The sequence below is a fragment of the Vipera berus genome (assembly GCF_964194415.1).
Source record: "Vipera berus genome assembly, chromosome: 2".
Lineage (NCBI taxonomy): Eukaryota > Metazoa > Chordata > Lepidosauria > Squamata > Viperidae > Vipera > Vipera berus.
Window position 1 is genome coordinate 126,016,834 of NC_138203.1, and position 20,653 is coordinate 126,037,486.

The 20,653-nt window shown below is 45.9% G+C and overlaps 1 protein-coding gene across 3 annotated transcripts in view; it reads right to left on the bottom strand.

Annotated features, from left to right (window-relative positions):
- CDK16 (cyclin dependent kinase 16) overlaps positions 1-19,204 on the bottom strand; it is an 80,469-nt gene extending 61,265 nt beyond the window's left edge. For all 3 annotated transcript variants that reach the window (XM_081321835.1, XM_081321834.1, XM_081321833.1), the window contains exon 1: positions 19,063-19,204. The gene's annotated coding sequence lies outside the window, so the exon portion shown is untranslated. The remainder of the gene's footprint in view (positions 1-19,062) is intronic.
- Positions 19,205-20,653: the final 1,449 nt, after the last annotated feature.

Here is a 20,653-nt window from a genome sequence, read left to right on the forward strand (position 1 = left end):
CCACTGCCAAAGAATCTTTCCGATGATTTCTAAGCTACGTTAGCCCAGAGACTGTTATTTAGAAACCAGCATGTCTAAAAAACGAAGCCGAAGGCAGAACAGTATGAACCGGAGTTGGCTCCGTTCTCAATAGTTTCCACTGAGGTTAGGGTTCACAAATCTGGCGGGAGCCACGGTTAAGTCGTAAGTCATAGCTAATAAAACCACCGCAAATCATACCAACTAATCTGAAAACTAACGGTCATATTATGACCTACTGGAAAGTGTGGATCAGGTTCTCATCTCAGTCACTCTTCAAATAATATATTTTTTTCCATTACAGACAACTGAGGTTGAGTTAAGCTCCCCCCCCCTCACTGCTCCCTGGAAGGGTCTCTGAATTATATAAATGCAAATGAAAAGTATCACGAAGGGGGGGGTGGAAAATAAAAGACATCAGGCAACATTTTTGTTGGTCCCTCACGCATAACTCCCCAGCTCTATAATGGAAGCAAGCAGAAAATAGAGCCGTTAAATTGGGTTGCATGGGGGGGAAGACACCTGGGGGAAAGCCAGGAGATTTGTAAAGCAGGTCCTAGTATTTCCATTGTTTTCTGGGATGAACTTGTGCTCCAAACATCTTTACCGTATTCAGGGTTTGTTTGTTTGTTGTACAGAAAATTAATGGGTGAAGTTCAGCAGAGAAAACCTCACAAGCCTGAATTCCATTTCCCTTACACTTTTGCAAGGCTGCCTGCGCTCAGAATTCAAGCTTCAAAGTGATTGCTGATACTTTTTGTCAGCATGATCAAATCTGAAGAGGATGCATGTGAACAGGTTACTAAGCAGATACACAAACACGCTTACAAACATATTAAGGCTGACTTCCAACAGTACCTCAAGCTGAAGCCTAGGACAGCTAAAGCACATGTGGGATTTGTGAAACAGGATTTATGATTTGGTGTGTACTGTGAATCAGCCAATTGCAGTCTATTTAATAAATTGTGGCTAAACACACTGAGGCTTACTACCGGTATGTGTTAAACCCATTCTCTCACAGATATACACGAATGATTCCAAAGCAGTATCAGAAGCATCTCCACGAAGTACGTGAACAAAATCCAGATTCTTGGCAACTGACTCATATTTATGATGGTTACAGTGTCCCAGGGTCATAGGATCACTGTCAAGGTTCCAACTAATGGACGACAAACATGGTGTCGGCTAAGTTGGTTGCAGAAGATGACAATCACCTTTTGCAACCTTCTGACAAGCAAAGTCAATGGGGAAGCCAGATCCACTTAACAACGGTGTTACCAATTTAACAAGTGCAGTGATTCACTTAACAACTATGGCAAGAACGTTCATAAAATGGGGGCAAATTCACTTAACAATTATCACACTTAGCAACAAAAATGTTGAGCTCAATTATGGTCAAGGACTACCTGCACTAACCTATGTAGGGTACATCTTTCAAACCTGACGCCCATCATCGATGGCCTCAGAGTTGCATGCTATTCACCACCACCTCCCTGTCCTTGCAGAATGAAACATCTCCCAGACTCTTCGCAGGGCAGGACAAAAAGTTAAAGAGATTCTTAATCCCTCTCCCAATACATTTCCATCAACAGAGGCCCTTCTCCAGCATGTCTACACAGGGATGGGCTTGGTTTACTAAAACCTAAGAGATGAATCAGATTATCAACATAAGTAACCCTTCATTCAGCTCCCTGAACGTCATCCTGGATTAAGAGATCGTATATAAACAATAGCTACATCCTCTTTGGAGGGTGGAGTTCACTATTTCATACCAAGAACTAGTTTTGCTGGAGGGTCACTTCTGAAGAGAAAGTCTAATGCTGGTGAAAGGGACCATCCTTAACATGGATGGGGGTAGGCAAAGAGCAGGACCACAAAGAGCAGGAAGATGATGCAAAGTGGTTTTAAGCTGCGCCATGCCTTTGGATGGGGGTTAAAATTTTCCTATTTTTTTCTGGAGGGCTGTTGATTACGTAAAGCCCATTTTAGAGTTCATACTGCAATGTGTGTGTGTGTGTGTTTTCTTATCTCCCCTTCCCCTTAATTTGCAGAAAATCACACAATGTTCTTTGTCCACAAAAGAATCCAGGGGCTTCAAGTAAGGGAGTCTGATGGTTACTTTGATGCTGCAAACAGCCCATCTCTGGCCTAGAAAGTCATGATTTCTATTTCTACTAAATAGGTTCTCGGTAAATCCACTTCTCACAACTTCCAGTACAGACTCACTTCTTTCAGAACTGACCATTGAGGGAATTGTTGGCATTTCCCCCATATGACATACATCTGGTCCCATGACCTCAAACTGCTAATTGCTACCGAGAGAAGGGGAGACTGATATGCATTTCAAACTTATTAGTTTTCATCAGTCAGCCATACCCTTCTGAGATTCGAACCTGGGCTGATTGCACATTAGGCAGTTGTTTTTACCTCTTGAGCCACAGGATCTCTCTCGCTTTGTTAGCTTTAGAAGCAAGGGGAGATATGTGTCAAATACTTGTTAACTATTTAGATTACCTTGCTAGGCCCCAAACATGGGACAAATCTTTATTTCCTGCTTCAGCCTATCTTGAAGGCCATCGAACAGGCAGTAGTCACACCGGTGACAGCTCATATATTTATGTAAATTACTAACAAAGAATTAAGGGAAACTGATATGCATTTCAAACTTATTAGTTTTCATCAGTCAGCCCATACCCTTCTGAGATTCGAACCTGGGCTGATTGCACATTAGGCAGTTGTTTTTACCTCTTGAGCCACAGGATCTCTCTCGCTTTGTTAGCTTTGGGGCCTAGCAAGGTAATCTAAATAGTTAACAAGTATTTGACATATATATATAAAAAATAAAAAACTGAGCAAATCCCTTATCCAAACAAGAGATTTGGGAGTCCCGCTGAAGAACTTGAGACTGATGATATGCTTAGGGAAAAAAACAACATCCAGGCATCTAATACATCCTGGAATATTTGGTTCTTGCAGTCAACAGCTGCTATCTCAGCCACAGATAAGCCCCTTTTCAGTATTGATCCTTTGCTTGGGCTTTGAGCTTTTCTCAAACTGCGGTCCACCTCTCCCCTCCAGACCATCGATAATTAAAAGAGGAAACATTTAAAAGCCTGAGAGACGGGCCTGTTTTTCAACTCCATTTCAGGCTGTCTGGCAAACAGAGTAGCAGCTTACCTATTGGACAATGCAGACCTTTCAGAAAAGAGCACCACCGTTCTCTCTCCCTGGCTCACATCAAGATACATGCTAAGGCAGGGGTCTTCAAACTTGGCCCTTTTATGACTTGTGGACTTCAACTCCCAGAATTCCTCAGCCAGCTGGCTGAGGAATTCTGGGAGTTGAAGTCCACAAGTCATAAAAGGGCCAAGTTTGAAGATCCCTGTGCTAAGGCAAAGTACAGAGGGGAAAACTCCATAGCTGGCTTTGGAGGCCTGTTCCTGCCAGCTCAAAGTTTGCTTCTAAAAGGGAGTTATCCTGGTGACACGACACCACGATCATCGCAAATGTACAGCATCCTAAGCTACGGCTGCAAATGGGGATGGACGTCTGTGGTGTCCTAACATGTTTCCGTCTTGATTTGTACCCAGTTGTACCCTGGAGATCCAAAGTGAAAGCATTCACAAAGGAGGACTTGGCCAAACAAGCCACAGTTGCTTTGTTCAAGACTGAAGTGACTTTGACTTGTTTAGCAAACAGTAGCTAATGTGAGCATAAAAATTAATGCAGGGGCTGGCAATCTCTCAGCAGCTAAAGAGCTCACTTTTTGTTTTAACTTGGAGGAGGTACCTGAAGGCAACGGTGGATGAGTCAGTAACATTCCGACAACAATAAAGTGGGCCGAACACAGACTTCCAACTGAGAACATGATTTTGTTGCTGCAGTATTAAGAAAAATTCCACTGGCTATCTCCTGTGCCCTCTTATTGAGCCTGAAGGAGCAGACAAGACATTCTAGCCGACCTTTCTCCTACCTAGAAAGAAAGAAAAAAATGGTCTCCATCTGGAGAAAATGGCCAGAATCCACTGCTGCAAGTTCAAACAACTAATATCGACAGCAATAAATGTATTGTTCACCCAATTAAAGTGAACAGCAGCATTTCTGGACTACAGACCAAGCCTGTGCTTTAGGCTCATTTATAAAAGTAAGAGGCAGTCTACAATACCCAGATGATGGTGGTTCCCATCAATCTTCAAGCATGAGATGGGCTTGCAAAATAATATTCAATGAGTAAATTCCATATTTTCATTATGCTGCCCCTTGATAAACCACTGTTTGTTGAATAAACTGGCTGCGTTCACACAGCACACTAATTCACAATGAAATTAACTGTGTCATACCCTAAGTAATAAGTCAACTGTGTTATGGCTTATCGAGACACAGGAATTCCAGCAGAGACATTCAGCAGGGCAAATACGTACCCTCGCCTGTGCCTAGTGGTAGATCCAAAGCTATTCACTCATATAAATACAGCCAAAGCATTACTCCAAAGAGCCAAGGCTGCATTATCCGAAGGGCCCCTGGCTGGATCCTAAGGGCCCCTGGCTGGATCCTAACTTGCTGATAAAGTTAATCTCATCAAAGACAGCACGGGCACACACCTCAGGATTACACGTCCCTAGAAAAAAAAATTCAGTGACAGGCACCACAAGGTCACATCTACCCGACACCACAGCAGGGAGGCAATGAACGCTGCAGGTCCCGTTCCCCTAAGGCAGGGGTGTCAAACTGCCGGCCTGTGGGCCGGATGCATCATGACGAAACCGCGCCCACCCCATTGCCGGCAATGGGGAAAAAGTTGTGATACGTCGCCCGATGTCGCGAGTTTGACATGCCTGCCCTAAGGAGATGCATCTGGCAGGACCCAGAAGAAGCGCCTTCTCCTTCGGTGGCGCCCTCTCTCTGGAATATCATTCCCTCAGAGATTAGACTGGCCCCCACTTTAGCACTCTTGCAGAAGGCGCTGAAAACCTGGTTCTGCCATCAGGCCTTGGGGACCCAAAGTGGGAGAGAGCCCAGCAAATGGCTAGTTGAATGTGTGCTGTCGCTGGGGTGGGGTGGGGGGGTTATTATATTATTTTATTTTTCCTCTTGTTATTTTAATTTTTACTGGGTGCTTTTTATCGAGGTAAGCCGCTTTTGAGTCGCCATTTGCGAGCAGGCGGAGATACAAGCTTTCTAAATAAAATAAAAATAAACCCTGAACTACACAAGGATGGGCTGAATGAAAGTAAACCAGCAAAAAGCTACCCATCCCAGCAGGAAAATTCCTCCACCAACCTTTATCAAACCCAGACCGAAAGAACCTGCCGAAGTTGGGAATTAACTTATTTTTTAGTTTCTTTTCCTGTACATTTTCCTGCTTTTTTCCCCAACCGAGGCCAGTCTATTGAGCTGAAGAGGTCAGCAAGATTCAGTGCATTTGTTATTTAAAACAGATAATGCCAAGAAGGATTTAATGATGATCTGCCTCCAGAAATCGTGGGGGCTCCATCCCTGGAGATTTTTAAGAAGAGGCTAGCCCAGGGATAGGCAACCTCGGCTCTTTTATGACCCGTGGACTTCAACTCCCAGAATTCCTGAGCCAGCCAAGCTGGCTCAGGAATTCTGGGAGTTGAAGTCCACGAGTCATAAAACAGCCGAGGTTGCCTACCCCTGGGCTAGACAGTCACTTGTCTGAGATGGTATAAGTCAGTGATGGCGAACCTTTTAGAGACCAATTGCCCAAACTGCAACCCAAAACCCACTTGTGTATGGTCCGGTGCTGGGGGGACGTGGCCCATTGGGTGGTTGTGGCCAATTGGATGGATGGGCATGGCCAATTGGGTGGGCGTGGTTGCGGTGGTAACAGCAGACTGGGTGGGACTAAAAAGCATAATCAATCAATTCCAAATTTGCAAGATCTTTTTTTTTTCCCGCGAGTCGAAATTGATTGATTGAACCTTTTTTTTTTTTGCACATGGCGGTGGAGGCCTAAAGCGAAAAGGTTTTATAAAACCCAGCTGAAGGCCTAGGACTGGGGCAATGGCACACGTGCCCGCAGAGAGGGCTCTGCGTGCCACCTGTGGCACGCATACCATAGGTTCACCACCACGGGTATAGGTTCTCCTGCTTGAGCAGGGGGCTGGATTAGAAGACCTACAAGATCCCTTCCAGCTCTATTCTATTCTCTTTTAAAGATGCAGATTTCTAGACAACAGGGAAAACAATTACTGAAAACTCAAAAACTCAAATTCAGATCCATGTTTGCAAGATCTGGGGGGGGAGGGGTTATCCCAAGGCTGCCAAAGGATTTGTTTGGATCTAGCAACTACTATCATTATCTACTCCCCACACGGCTTTGAAGTTTCATCCAAATTGCTGTTTTCCCTTCATCACATCTGTTCTCAACAATCACTCAAGTGGACTTGGGAAGGGAGGACCCGCTCTCCGTACCAGGCTCCAAAAGAATGAAAACGCCAAGGCAGCTGAACCAGGGCATTTCGGATGGAAGCATGACACAGCAGAACAGGCGGTAATAATTCTGGGACCAAGCTTATTTGTGGCCAAGTTCACACACAGCATTAAGCCAAGACTGGGAAAGAGATTTGGTTTCCTTTCCTTGAGTCTATCCTTTATGATGTCTAAACTATGGTTTATGGTTCAGCATCGGTTGTGAACTCAGCCAACTGCACTCTATTCAAGAAAATCCCAAGTCAGCAACTGTGTCTTGGGTTTCTGAACGCTGCCCAGAAATCAAAAGGGAATTAAAGCAAAAATATCAGGGTGCAGACGCGACTAGTAACCTTCTGTCAAAGCAATTTCTTTTAACCTTTAGCTTCTCCTAAGCAAGGCACGGTTTAAAACGGGACTTATAAAATCCATAAAAATCACCAGTGTGGAACCAAAGGAAGTTGTGTCTATGGACATTCTCAGTCACCCGGGTCACAGTTATCCCCAAAACGCTTTTTCACCGGGCAACTAGACTTTGTTTGTCTTGGAAGATGTTTCGCTTCCCATTCAAGAAGCTTCTTCAGCTCTGAAGTTGTCTTTTCTCTGAACCAGGGGTAGGCAACCTTGGCTCTTTTGTGACTCGTGGACTTCAACTCCCAGAATTCCTGAGCCGGCTCAGGAATTCTGGGAGCTGACGTCCACGAGTCATAAAAGAGCCAAGGTTGCCTACCCCTGCTCTAAACCAATTATCACTTATTTTTAAGCCCCAAAAAGCTAAAACATGAGGAATGCCACATATGTTCCTGTGAGCATCTCAGAAAAGACAGGATGCAATATAAACGTATATCAGCAAACTTTTGGTAAATAGAGGGGCACCAAGGACTGGTTATCCACCCTCTTTTGCAATCCATTTTCTTACTGGGGGGTGACAGAAAGAGCTATTGAAAAGAAAAAGTCAGCAGAGAAGGAAAAGAGTAAGCTATGCCTTCTTTTGTCAGCCTCCTCACTTACCTGTGTAATGGTTGCCTGTGACTGTCAAGACCAGGGGCAGGCAACCTCGGCTTTTTTATGACTCATGGACTTCAACTCCCAGAATTCCTGAGTCGCTGACTCAGGAATTCTGGGAGTTGAAGTCCATGAGTCATAAAAGTGCCGAGGTTGCCTACCCCTGGTCAAGACAAACTTAGCTGCCAATTTTTGTTTTGTTCAAACTGGTAAGATCCGGAAGGATGGGGAGGGGAACGCCCTCAGGGGGGCTCCTCCCTCCTGGGTACGACCTGCCACCTTTTTCTGTAATTCCCTTAATGACGGGCCCAATTTTTGGGACCCCGAGAGGTGGTTGGGCATGGATAGGGGCCTCTGGTGGAAATGCATTAAGAGGCCCCTAGTATGTTTTTAAGCCAGTTGTTTTAAAGGGTTAGGGAGGGGGGGAATGGTAGGGTCGGGAGGGAATTAGGATGTGTTTCCTCAACCAGTTGTCAGTCTGAGCCTGAGATGGTTCCCAGCGAGATGGGGTTGGGGTTGGGGTCTTCTGGTTCTCCTGGCATTGGGGTGGGGTTTCAAATCCCCACGACGATTGGGAATGGCAGCAGGCGGTCACACGGAGGGCCATATCGACATCTGGGATCACGCCCCCGCTGTCTTCAAGCGGTGGCGTGCTCCGACCCTCCGGTTGGTACCCGTTTATCCGGGGGTGAGGGAGATCAGGTCCCTGAGCTCAGGCTGGTGTACTTTAACGCCAGATCCGTGGTGAACAAGGCTCCCCTCGTCCACGATTTGACAGAGGAGGAATGCGCGGACCTGGCATGTATTACATAAACCTGGTGGGGCTCGGAGGGAGGTGTCCCTCTGACTGAGCTTTGCCCTCCAGGTTTCTGTGTGCTGCATCAGCCGAGGGCTCAGGGCAGGGGCGGTGGGGTGGTGGTAGTTATACGGGAGACCTTATGTCCACGGGAGTCCACTGTTGTACAGATAGGTGGGAGTGAGTCCCTCCTCCTGAGGTGTGGCCCTGGGGCTCAGTTGGGCCTGTTGCTAACATACCTGGCGCCCAGCTGTGTGGCAACGGCCCTGCCCGAGCTTCTCGATGCCCTCTCAGGGTTGTCGGTTGAGTTTCCCAGACTTATAGTTCTGGGCGACTTTAACCTGCCTTCTCTGGGAGGGTCGTCTGAGTTAGCCCGGGAGTTCTTTTCCTCCATGACGGCCATGGACCTGACCCAAGTAATTCAGGGTCCGACTCATGGGGGGGACACACTCTCGACCTACTTTTCTTATCTGGGCAGTGGCTTGATGATCTGGGAGGGGGCTCGCCAACTATTGTACCCCTGTCATGGTCCGATCATCACCTCCTGCAGTTGGTCTTCCGTTATGCCACCCCCCTCTGCTGGGCTGCGGAACCGACCAGGTGGTTCCACCCCAGGCGCCTAATGGATCCGGAACGGTTCCAGACAGCGCTTGGGTCTATACCTATCCCCCTCACTCACAGCCCGGCTGACGCCTTGGTGGATGCCTGGGCAAGGGCTGCCACCGAGGCGCTCGACCGTGTTGTACCCTTGCGACCCCTGACCCGGCGCAGATCCCGGTGGGCTCCATGGTTTTCTGTGGAGCTCCGGGAGATGAAGCGTAGGAGACGGGGTCTAGAGAGCTGTTGGAGGTCCAGCCGATCCGAATCTGACCGATTGCAGTTAAGAATCTTTATAAGGTCTTATCTTGCGGCGATGAGGACGACGAAGGCTAATTACTTCGCTGCCCTCATCGCGTCCGCAGATAACCGCCCGGCTGCCCTGTTTAGGGTGATGTGGACAGGATCATGGGGAGGCTGAGCTCCACCACCTGTTTGTTAGACCCGTGCCCCTTCTGGCTGGTTTATGCGGCCCGGGAGGAGACACGAGGTTGGTTCCAGGCAGTAATAACTGCTTCTTTGAAGGAGGGTGTCTTCCCCGCCGCCTTGAAGGAGGCGGTGGTGAGACCCCTCCTCAAAAAGCCTGCCCTGGACCCAGCTGTTTTAAATAACTATCGTCCGGTCTCCAACCTTCGCTTTTTGGCGAAGGTTGTTGAGAGTGTAGTGGCGCATCAGCTTCCTCTGTTCCTGGAGGAAACTGAAGAGCCTTGGTGGAGCAGTGGGCTAATGCCTCCTTAAGTAACACCAGCTGCCTGCAATTAGTGCAGGTTCGCATCCCACCAGGCTCAAGGTTGACTCAGCCTTCCATCCTTCCCAGGTAGGTAAAATGAGGACCCAGATTGTTGGGGGCAATTAAGCTGACTTTGTAATAATGCCGCTTGGGGTGTGTGTGAAAGCCCTAATAAGCAGGCATATACATAGAATGAAGGCTACTGCTAAGCTTGTAAGCCGCCCTGAGTCTTCGGAGAAGGGCGGGATATAAATGGAATTAAAATAAAAATAAAAAATAAAAATTATCTGGACCCGTACCAATCGGGTTTCAGGCCCGGACACAGCACGGAGACGGCATTGGTCACGCTGGTGAATGATCTCTGGCGGCCTCGGGACAGGGGTTGTTCCTCTGTCCTAGTCCTATTAGACCTCTCAGCGGCTTTTGATACCATCGACCATGGTATCTTACTGCGGTGTCTCAGGGGGTTGGGAGTGGGAGGCACCGTTTTACGGTGGTTCTCCTCCTATCTCCTGGGCCGCTCGCAGTTGGTGTTGACGGGAGGGCAGAGATCCGCCCCGAGGCCTCTCGTTTGTGGAGTTCCTCAGGGGTCGGTACTCTCGCCCCTCCTGTTCAACATCTATATGAAGCCGCTGGGTGAGATCATTCGTGGTTTCGGGGTGGGGTATCATCATTATGCTGATGATACCCAACTTTTCTTCTCCACCCCGAACCAACCCAGTGATGCCCTCGCCGTGATGTCCCATTGCCTGGAGGCGGTCCGGGTCTGAATGGGGAGAAACAGGCTTCGTCTCAGACTGAGTGGCTGTGCATATCGGCATCTTGGGTTAACCAGACTATTCCATCTTTAACGATGGGGGGTGAGGTGTTACCACCACCACCCCGTTGATAGGGCTCGCAACGTGGGCGTCCTCCTGGATTCACGGCTCAATTTTGAAGACCACATAGGAGCCGTGACCAGGGGGGCTTTTGCCCAGGTTCGCCTGGTGTGCCAGTTGTGACCCTACCTGGACCGAGATGCCCTACGCACAGTCACTCATGCGCTCGTGACCTCCTGTTTAGACTACTTCAACGCTCTCTACATGGGGCTGCCCTTGAGGACTACTCAGAGGCTTCAGCTGGTGCAGAATGCAGCCGCGCGAGTTGTGATGGGGGTTTCCCGATACTCCCATGTAACACCTCTACTCCGCGAGCTGCATTGGCTTCCGGTTGCCCTCCGGGTGAGATTCAAGGTGCTGGTGATGACCTATAAAGCCCTAAATGGCTTGGGTCCGGGATATCTAAGGGAACACCTGCTGCCAGCATCAAGTTCCCTTCGTCCAGTGCGCTCCCACAGGGAGGGCCTTCTCAGGGTGCCGCCGGTAAAAGATTGCCGGCGGATAAGACCCAGGGGGAGGGCCTTCTCTGTGGGTGCGCCTGCCCTCTGGAACCAGCTGCCCGCGGAGCTTAGGACTGCCCCCGACCTTTGTTCATTTCACCGGGACCTGAAGACCTGGCTCTTTGAGCTTTCCGGCCCAGGCTGAGAATTTTAATTAGGGTTTTTATTTTTTTCAGGGATTTGATTTAATCTTTTTTAATTGTTTTTAACTTTTGTATCGATTTTTGTTTTAAATACCCTGTAAACCGCCCTGAGTCCTTCGGGAAAGGGCGGTATATAAATCCAATAAAATAAAAAACTTTTTTAAAAAAACCCTTCCGGAGATACGTCCAGTTGCGTTTGGAATGTAGCATCAGCCAAAGCCCTGCGGCCAGGGTGGAGGTGTGGTGAATGTCATCTGGGAATCTCATGGCTTTCATGGTCCCTGTACCACAGGTCACCAGATGTGAGACCATGTACATTAAGTTGGGTTCAAGGGATCAGTTGGGATTGTTGCTGTCGAACTAAGCTCCCTGCTGTACAGCAACCTCCCTGCCTGAGCTCCTTGACTCCATTGCTAGGTTGACTATGGAGTTCCCCAGACTTATGGTCTTGGGGGATTTCAATCTGCCTTCTATAAGAGTGGGGTGTGAGGTGGCTCAGGGGTTCAAGACCGCCGTGACAGCTACGGGCCTATTCCACGTCATTCAGAGCCCGACATAAAAGATTGGTTATGCACTGGATCTGGTGTGCCTGTTGGAACAGTGGCTATGGGATCTTAAATTGGAGGAGCTCTTGGCGTTTCCCTTGTCGTGATTCCCCTGGGGTTTTCTAGTGCCACTATCCACTGCCAGGAAGCTGGACCCATTAGATTGGTCTGTTCCCAAAAACCAATGGGTTTCAGAGGAAGCAAGGGCTGTTCTTGCTGGTCTGCTGCACGGTCCATCCAAATCTTGGTCGCTGTTTGGAATAAGGGGCTGGCTGAGCCTTTGGATCAGACTATGCCCCTGCAACCTCCCACCCCTCAGGGATCCCCTTACTCCCCATGGTTTACAGAGGAGTTGAGGGAGATGAACACAAGAGATGTCTAGAGTGTCACTGATATCAACAAGAGCTGAACACAACTAAACATAGGTTAGAGCAGGGGTCCCCAACCTCCGGTCTGTAGACTAGTACTGGGCTGCGGCATGCCAGCAACTGGTCCGCACAAACAAGCAAAGCCCCATCCGCGAGTTGCAGACAGCACACAAAACCACGCACCCGCCGGCCCGCAGAAAAACCTCTCTCCGTGGAACCGGTCCCTGGTGCCAAAAATGTTGGTGACCTCTGGGTTAGAGTACCGCGTGGCAGTAAGGATGACAAAGCATCAGTATTTCTCCACCCTTATTGCACCGAGTTTCAAATGACATGAGCCTTTTTGGGCGGGGGGCTCAGAGAACTTCTTAGAAGGGCATGCAGAGGAATTTGTTCAGCATCTGTTGGATAAAGTTGCTCCGATTCACTTGGACTCTGGTCTTGTAGCAAGTCCAGAGGAGATGCCTTAGAACAGGGGTCCTCAACCTTTGGCAACTTTAAGATTTGTGGACTTCAACTCCCAGAATTCCTCAGCCACTTGGCTGAGGAATTCTGGGAGTTGAAGTCCACAAGTCTTAAAGTTGCCAAGTTTGAGAACCCCTGCCTTAGAAGTCTTGCCTGGTTATCTGGGAATGGTTTGAGTCTGAGGTGGACAGGTCATCAGGACGAGTTCAGCCACCTGCTTTTTAGATCCATGCACCTCCTGGCTTGTTGAAGTGGTCCTGGGAGTGTCATTTGAGTGAGTTCTAGCAGAAGTTAATTCTTTGAATGAGGGAATTGTTCCATTAACCCTTAAGGAGATTTTAGTTTGACCTCTCCTCAAGAAGCCCACACTGGGCTCCATATTCTGGACAACTTTCATCCAGCATCTAACTTCCCTTTCTGGGGGGAAATGGTTGAGATTGTGGTTGCGCAACAGCTTCAGAAGACTTTGGAAGAAGTGAATTATTTGAATTTCTTATAGTATAGTTGGGATTCTAATCCAGGTATGGTACGGAAGAAGTATTGGTCACACTGTTGGATGACTTCTAGTGAGGGTGGGACAGGAGTTGTGCATTCATCGTCCTTGCCCTACTTGACCTCTTTGTGCTGTCAGCCCTCCTAATGTAAATCAAACAGGAAACATCTCCCTCCCTCATTTCAGTGATATTTTCTTACTAAATTCTCAAGTGTCTTCAACAATAGCAGACCTTCTAATATACTGGAAAAGTTCTTAAAAATTCAGGGAGATATTGTATTCAAAGATGTATCTGCCTTGAAAGTAGCCCATGTGTATAACAGCACAGCCAAACATCAGGAAGTGACCACAGGAAATGCTTTATGGTATAATACAAAATCATAAAATGCTTTGTTGTAATTTTTATGTCATAAAACTTTTTATAAAATTTGTTAAATTTCAATTCCATGGCACTCATGGCTTCTGGATTATGGATGCATTCTGTAAGTTAGCCCATTTGAGGTAATTTGGCTGAAAATGTTTTGCCTTGTGATGCACCATTTCATCCACTTAAAGGTTCCGGACAGGAGAATTCTAGTAAGATATAGATAGATATTTTTGGCTCTTGACCCATCAACCTGAACAACAAATTACAGGGCTGCCACTATGAAAACATTATTGACATTAAAAAGAAGAAAAAGGATGAACATGCCAATTGCATTGTAGTACACTCCTATCTGAAGCGTTAAGTTATATTGTAGTTTGTTGAACTTCAGCTTATACACTGCGTGAACTCAATTACTGTTATTGTCAACAAGTCAATACTACATTTGTTGGTTTAAACAACAGTGAAGCAATGCCAGAAAAAAACCCCTAGGCATTACCTATTGCTTTGTGTCTCCTTTTTCTACAGGCTTTTTACAATCATGTCCAAAGGAGAACCTATTCTCATGGTAAAAACTAAAATACCCTTTCTATATAACCAAACAACATACACCTCTCCCACCCTTTATGTAAGACAATTGTAACTCGATCTCTTCCGTGCGTCTTCAGTACCCAGCTACTAGCCACATCCTATAAGCGGTTTGGGCTTCAACTATTTTTACTTGGCTGTAGCTTTCATAATGTTATAATATGGTTACTTAAGGCAGGCCAAACATCAGTTTTCATGGTATGCCTCCACCAAAGAACTATTTCCTTACAGGTCAGTTACAATTCAAGAATGTATAGTTTGGGGGAAACTGGCAAAGCCACCTCCTTTGAGTCAATATTTAATAATAGTAAATATAATGGGGCATTGTTTTCATTTTGCCCACACAGCCTGAGCAACAAAGGGACAAAAGCAAGCTGCAATAAATGCCAAGTCTTTTCCTTCCATCTCTATTCTGGCCATCTGACAGACCCAAGATAGCCAAGTAATAATCACAGGCCTTCGAAGGTTCTACCAAGTTCTCAAATTGTGTCCAGGTTTTTTTGGTGGCACTAACGTAAAACATACTTCTATTTTATTCTATTAAGCATATATGTACAGCAAGGGTCCCCAATCCCCAGGCTGCGGACCGCTACCAGGCTGCGACATGTTGGGAACCGGGCCACTGAAGTGGTGGGTGAACACCCAAAGCTTCATTTATGCACGCACAGGATTTAGGGATTTAAGTTGCTCACGGATGCACTACTGCATTACTGCCTTATGCCCATTCCCATAGGGCAATGGATAGCAGCCAAAATGCCTCTTCAGAAAATCTTTTGAGTAAGATGATGCAGTGTTTCTAACACAGTACAAAGGCAAAAACTATTCTTTGGAGGATCTGAGGCATGGATCTAGCAGTTGTTTGAAACTCATCTTCTTCCAGGATCCTGAAATATCTACAGAAGGCGTTTGTGCAATCCCAAGGACAGTTGCAGCTGCTTTAAGGAGCTGTAAACAGGTGCCATGTTTGTGTCACGTGCACCTCACAACACCTTGTGTGTTTTAATCAGAAATGCAGCATTGCATTCCTAGTGAGGAAATCCAGAGTGCCTGGAGGGTGTAATGCTGGCCCTGCTCGATGTATAAGGAAGATTTATTTTGTTATTTAAATGACTTATAGAACCACCCATCTCATAGCACAAGGCTCTGGGCGGCATACAAAGGTTAAAATCACCACAACGTATATAATCTGTGTTGACGAAAGATGGCTACCCCTGTAATGATAATTATATTTTACAAAGCTGTAGCTATTTTGTGCTTGTACAGTGCTAAGTTCTTTGCTTTGACGGGATTAAAAAAAAATCTAACAGAGCTGTCATTTGGGGCCCAAGCAGTCAAGAGCTGCACAAAAAGACAAGCAATCAGCATTCATAGCAAAGTTCTTATCATCAGAGGAAAAGCTTGGGCCTGTTTTTTAAAAGGGTCATAATTCTGACCTTTGGCAGAGTTTTACGCCAGGAATGGCTGAGCCCTACACATATTATCAAAATGGGGAAAAGATAGAAAAAGTTGCTTATTTAGCATAATTTATTATTCTAGCCAAGATGAAGGCCAAGGAAGTACAAAAAGGGAATTGAAGTGCCTGTAGAGGCCCATCTTTCCCTTCCAGGTTTTTGCAGCGTTAGTCAAGCATTGTTGAAGTCTATCTTCAAAAGGCAAGAGGAGGAAGAGCCAAATCATCTTTTATATTCAAGAGGGAGACATGGAGGGTGGGGATGAATAAAAGCTGAAAGGGCAGGCATCCTAAAGGTGATACTTCTGAAATGGTAACTGAATCCACAAAAAAGAAAAACAAGATAAATGAATCTGGGTGTACCCCAAAGGGGGGAAAAAAGGTATGCTTCATATTTAAATCCCATTACATAGATGAAAGGGTACTTCCAAACACATTTAACCTTAAGTAAATCTTAATAATTCAAAGACAACTTATTCCCAATACAGATGTATAAAAACTGTCATCTTGTCATATTTGCAGGGCAGTTAAAGAACAGTGATAGACTCTTTTAAGATTTTGTTCAGCAGTTAAGAATATGGAGTGTTAAGCCTTTAGGGAAGAAAAAAATGTCTTTGGTTTTATTAACATGGAGGATGGCATGCAGATAGAACACAGGCTTAAACCAAGTTTAAAATCAACCCATTAGGCCGTCGTGAGAAAATGGCAGTATCCCATCAACTGTTCCTCATCTGCATACAGGAGAAGTTGTCCCACAGATACTGGAAGGATGAAAAATAAATGCCATCACAGCCAATGAAAAATGATAGAAATGGAGCAACTACAAGCAATGGATTAAACAATGGAGACGGTCACAAGAGACCAGAATCAACATCCCACTCAGAGATGGTCCAGCAATACGGTCTATGCAGACTTAAATAGAAATAAGGTCTACTGGACTCCATAAGACTCGCTACCCAGTTTATTCTGTGAATGAATAAACAGGGAATCAAAGGTCTGGATGCAAAAGTATAATGTTTTGTCTTGTTGTCTTGGTTTTTTTTTAATTTCATGCATTCAAAACGCTGAAAGTTGACTAATTTACCTGCATCAAGTACAGCGGGGACATCCTTTCTGCAGGCGCTTTTGTCATAGTGCGCTAGGATCTGCCTTGCGTGGGTAACTGAAGTAGTTAAACAGTGGCAATCTGGTACCATTTTGAATTACAGCTCTCCCAATTTCTAGGCATGAGCTGTTTTGGTTAGGACATACCATTGAAAATCTCTGAAGAGCTGTACTGCAAACCCCAAGAAATAACTGTTTGGTTCCATTCTGATTCTGTTTACAGTTCATTCAACAACAAGCCACATTCAAGGGTAACTAAAACCCACTGACCAATAAAAGCCATTAAACAAAAAGACAGTTATTCACTTAAGAGTCTAAGACAGGGGTAGGCAACCTTGGCTCTTTTATGACTTCAACTCCCAGAATTCCTGAGCCAGGTGTGCTCAGGGAGTTGAAGTCCACGAATCATAAAAGAGCCAAGGTTGCCTACCCCCGGTCTAAGAAGAAGTCCTAAAATATTAAAAAAGAGGGAAAGAAGAGTTCCATTGCAACCAAGCCTTCCCAAGTCTCTTGTCTTCTGAAAACTAACTGAGCAGCCAAGATGTCAATGCAGTTCTCTCTGCAGATCCCTGAGACCTAGCCCAAATGCCAACTTCCACTGAGTGCCAAAAACCAATCATCCATGCTTCAGTTGGCAGGGAAAGAAATAAGTTGAAAGGGGAAAGCCATATCAACACAGAACTAAGTACCCACAAATTCTATAGCACCCTAATGAGCATGCCAGATAGACAAAAACATTTTCCTCAAAGATTCAGAAGCCAAATGAGGACAAGCTAACTAGAAAGACATGGCAGCGGCTAAGTTGTCAGCTCCAACAAATCAAACAGTAAAAACAGGTTGACATGGAGGAAATCTGGCCTTCTAATAAATTCTAGGTTACCTATAGGGGACAAACCCAGAAAGATCCAGCTAGGCCCACTCCCTTTTTTCAGGCTTCTGCACCAAATGTCTCCAGGGGTAATCTGGCCAGCAGCTGCCCCAAAGCAATTCCTCTCAGGACAACTCTGATCCATGCCATCCTTCCAGCATCATCACAAGAACCATTCACTTACCCACACATTATTAGTTGCAGACGCAGCGCTGCGTGAAGAGAGGAGATGGAAGCCCCCCCCATTACATCATCAGACTTGTGAGGCAGTAGGTGATAGCATCAGGTCTAGAGGTTTGAAAGTGAGAAAATGAACTCCCTGACCAAAAACAGCTGGGATTCCAGAACAGAGATCGCTCACAGCAGTTTGTCCTCCTTTGGGATTCAATTTCTTCTCTCTTTTTCCTAGCCAGAAAGCATGCTGATCCCTATTACATTCTCTCTGCACACATTTCTGCACATGGTTTCCAGCGGAGAAGAAAAGGAAGAGGACACAATCTTTTCCCATGTATATAAAGTGTAAAAAAGGAGTGGGGGGGAAGGATTCCATGATTCTCTAGGGAAAACATACATCCAGTTCTAATCAACCTCTCCAATATTGTGAAAAGAATGCTACAAGCTGTATGATTCGGCTGATGAAATGCAACTTAACCATATAGAAGGAATCACTGTACTTTTAAGATCAGAAGAGCAAAGATTTCTCACCTCCAAGAGAACACCTATGTATCCATGACCATTAGAGTGAAAAGTCAATCTGAGCATAATGCAAAGTACCAGAAGATGTCCCTAAAAAGAGGAGTGAAAGATTCACCCAGCAAGTTCAAACAGAAATGCACCTCTTAGAGAAGGACATCTAACCCTGAATCATCAGTCACAGGGTGAATATGAAATACCTGGAATTGAATCTCAAAAAAGGCCAAAGACAATGAAAAGCTTGAACAAAAAGGAAGGCCTGACAGGAATGGGGAATCTTTAGGGCCTGGCAGTTAATTGGGAAAAGTAGATCAGGATGTAGAAAAAGGGAGGGAGGAGTCAATAATATGGATGGGACATAAAGTGGTGGGACATAAAAGTGGTGAAGACTCAAGATCCATGTAAGCCCAACCCTACTTTTCTTAATTTCAGCACTAAGGTATGCAGGGTACACCAGGTTTCAATCTCTTACTGAAGGGGTGGATCCCAGGGACTTTGTAGAAAGAACATGAAATCAGGGAAGGAAGATTAAAGAAGAAAGTCTGGACTTCTAATACCCTCAACTAAAACAACTTGCCTTTGGGCCAAAGGAGCAGGATCTGATTCATGCAGCTCTCTCTATTGAGGAAGAGTTTAGAAATAGACTGGAGATTTAAAAAAAAAAATGGAACAGAAACAGAGAGCTGAAAAACAGATCAACGTGGACTCTTTTACTTTTTCCTAATGAAAGAGAAAGACACCAATATTTTTAACGAGAATCCAGTAATTCATGGAAGCACAGTATTGGGAGATGGGGTGTTCAAGGCCAGTAAAGAATTAAAGAAAGGTCAACAAGGACCGCTTGCACGATCAGATCTGTCGTATGAAAACGGGCGATCCAGCCTAAACGCAGGGAGAATGATCCCGGGGGAGGGGAGGGAGACAGATACGGAACAAGGGATCAAAGGTCCTGCTGGATTCCACGACCCCCTTCCCCCCCCCCACACACACACACACAAATCTCTCATCAGTAAAGAATTGTCTCTTACCTTGGCGGCGGTTACTGCTATTGCGAGTCCCAGTAATCCTCGGCCATGGCCGCCAGCATGGGCCGCCTCTGGACTCGGCACCCCTCAACCACCCATGGTCACCCCCCCCCCCACACACAAGCCCGGGTCTGTTCGACTCCTCCCTCCCAGCTCCGAAGAACCACCCCCAGCCCAGCCGCCTCCCACCCTACGACTGACCAACGCCAACCCCCTGGCTGGGCTTAACTCTCCCCTCCCCTTTAGAGCGTACCATTACCTCTACCATGTGTAAAAACACCAGAAAAGCTGGAGGCCTTGCCCAATTAATGTTACCCCCACACTTAAAGAAGGGAAGGCAAGAAACGGAAACAACACCTCGGTCGTTTCCAGAAACGCAGAGTTGTACGAACCTGTGCGAGAACAACGAAGTAAACCCCCCCCTCTCTTTCATTTCATGTGGTAGAATCCCAGCCTTATTACTTTTCCCGAGATGCGAGGGGGGGAGGGGGGGAATCTCCTCCTCCTCAAAACGTCGATATTTTCTTCTGCGTTTCGATGACATTGTTTGACTTTGGGCAATCCATTTGCAATAAATCTCAGTCACCGTATTTGACAACTTTCAGGTGTCCGGTAGACATTAAAGGACTGGCCTGTCCTCCATGTGCATCACAATGGTACATTCCACACCATCTTTTTTTTTTTTGCCCCCTCAAGTAACCGTTCTTCTTAATCACTAGCGGACGTTGCCCGTTCGCTGGATAGAGTTGGGGAGGGGGTTGCATTTAGTTTCGGAAAACATAGTGGCAACTCTTATTCATTTTCAAGGGACTTGAGTAGAACCACAAATCTCTTTGTATTTAAATCCTCTTCTTAAGTTGGGACCCTGCAAATTGGCCGAGACGCATCTGGGTTACCAGTATCTCAACCCAAAGTACTGTTACAGGCTTAAGCGAAACTACTTTATTAGCTGCAGAAGGATGGGTTGAGCGACAACCAATTGACGTCATATTAATTAGTTACATATAACACTGTACCATAGTGATGAGTTATATCGGGTTTTTTTGAACTATTACCATCTGGCCGACAGTACAGGATAATAAAAACAAAGACAAGTAGGCTGAAACATAGTTTTTAATATTAATATTAATAGTTTTTAATCCCAGAGTTGTAACCATATTAAAGCCTTGGTGGAGCAGTGGGCTGATGCCTCCTTAAGTAACACCAGCTGCCTGCAATTAGTGCAGGTTCGCATCCCACCAGGCTCAAGGTTGACTCAGCCTTCCATCCTTCTGAGGTAGGTAAAATGAGGACCCAGATTGTTGGGGGCAATTAAGCTGACTTTGTAATAATGCCGCTTGGGGTGTGTGTGAAAGCCCTAATAAGCAGGCATATACATAGAATGAAGGCTACTGCTAAGCTTGTAAGCCGCCCTGAGTCTTCGGAGAAGGGCAGGATATAAATGGAATTTAAATAAATAAATAAATAAAAATATTAAATATCACAATATAGTGCAACATTGAAGTGCAATATAAAGGGCAGCATAATGGTGAATAGAATGTGAAGGATGTGTAGTATAATGTATGTTTTTATTTGTGTGCACTGTGGACAGCAC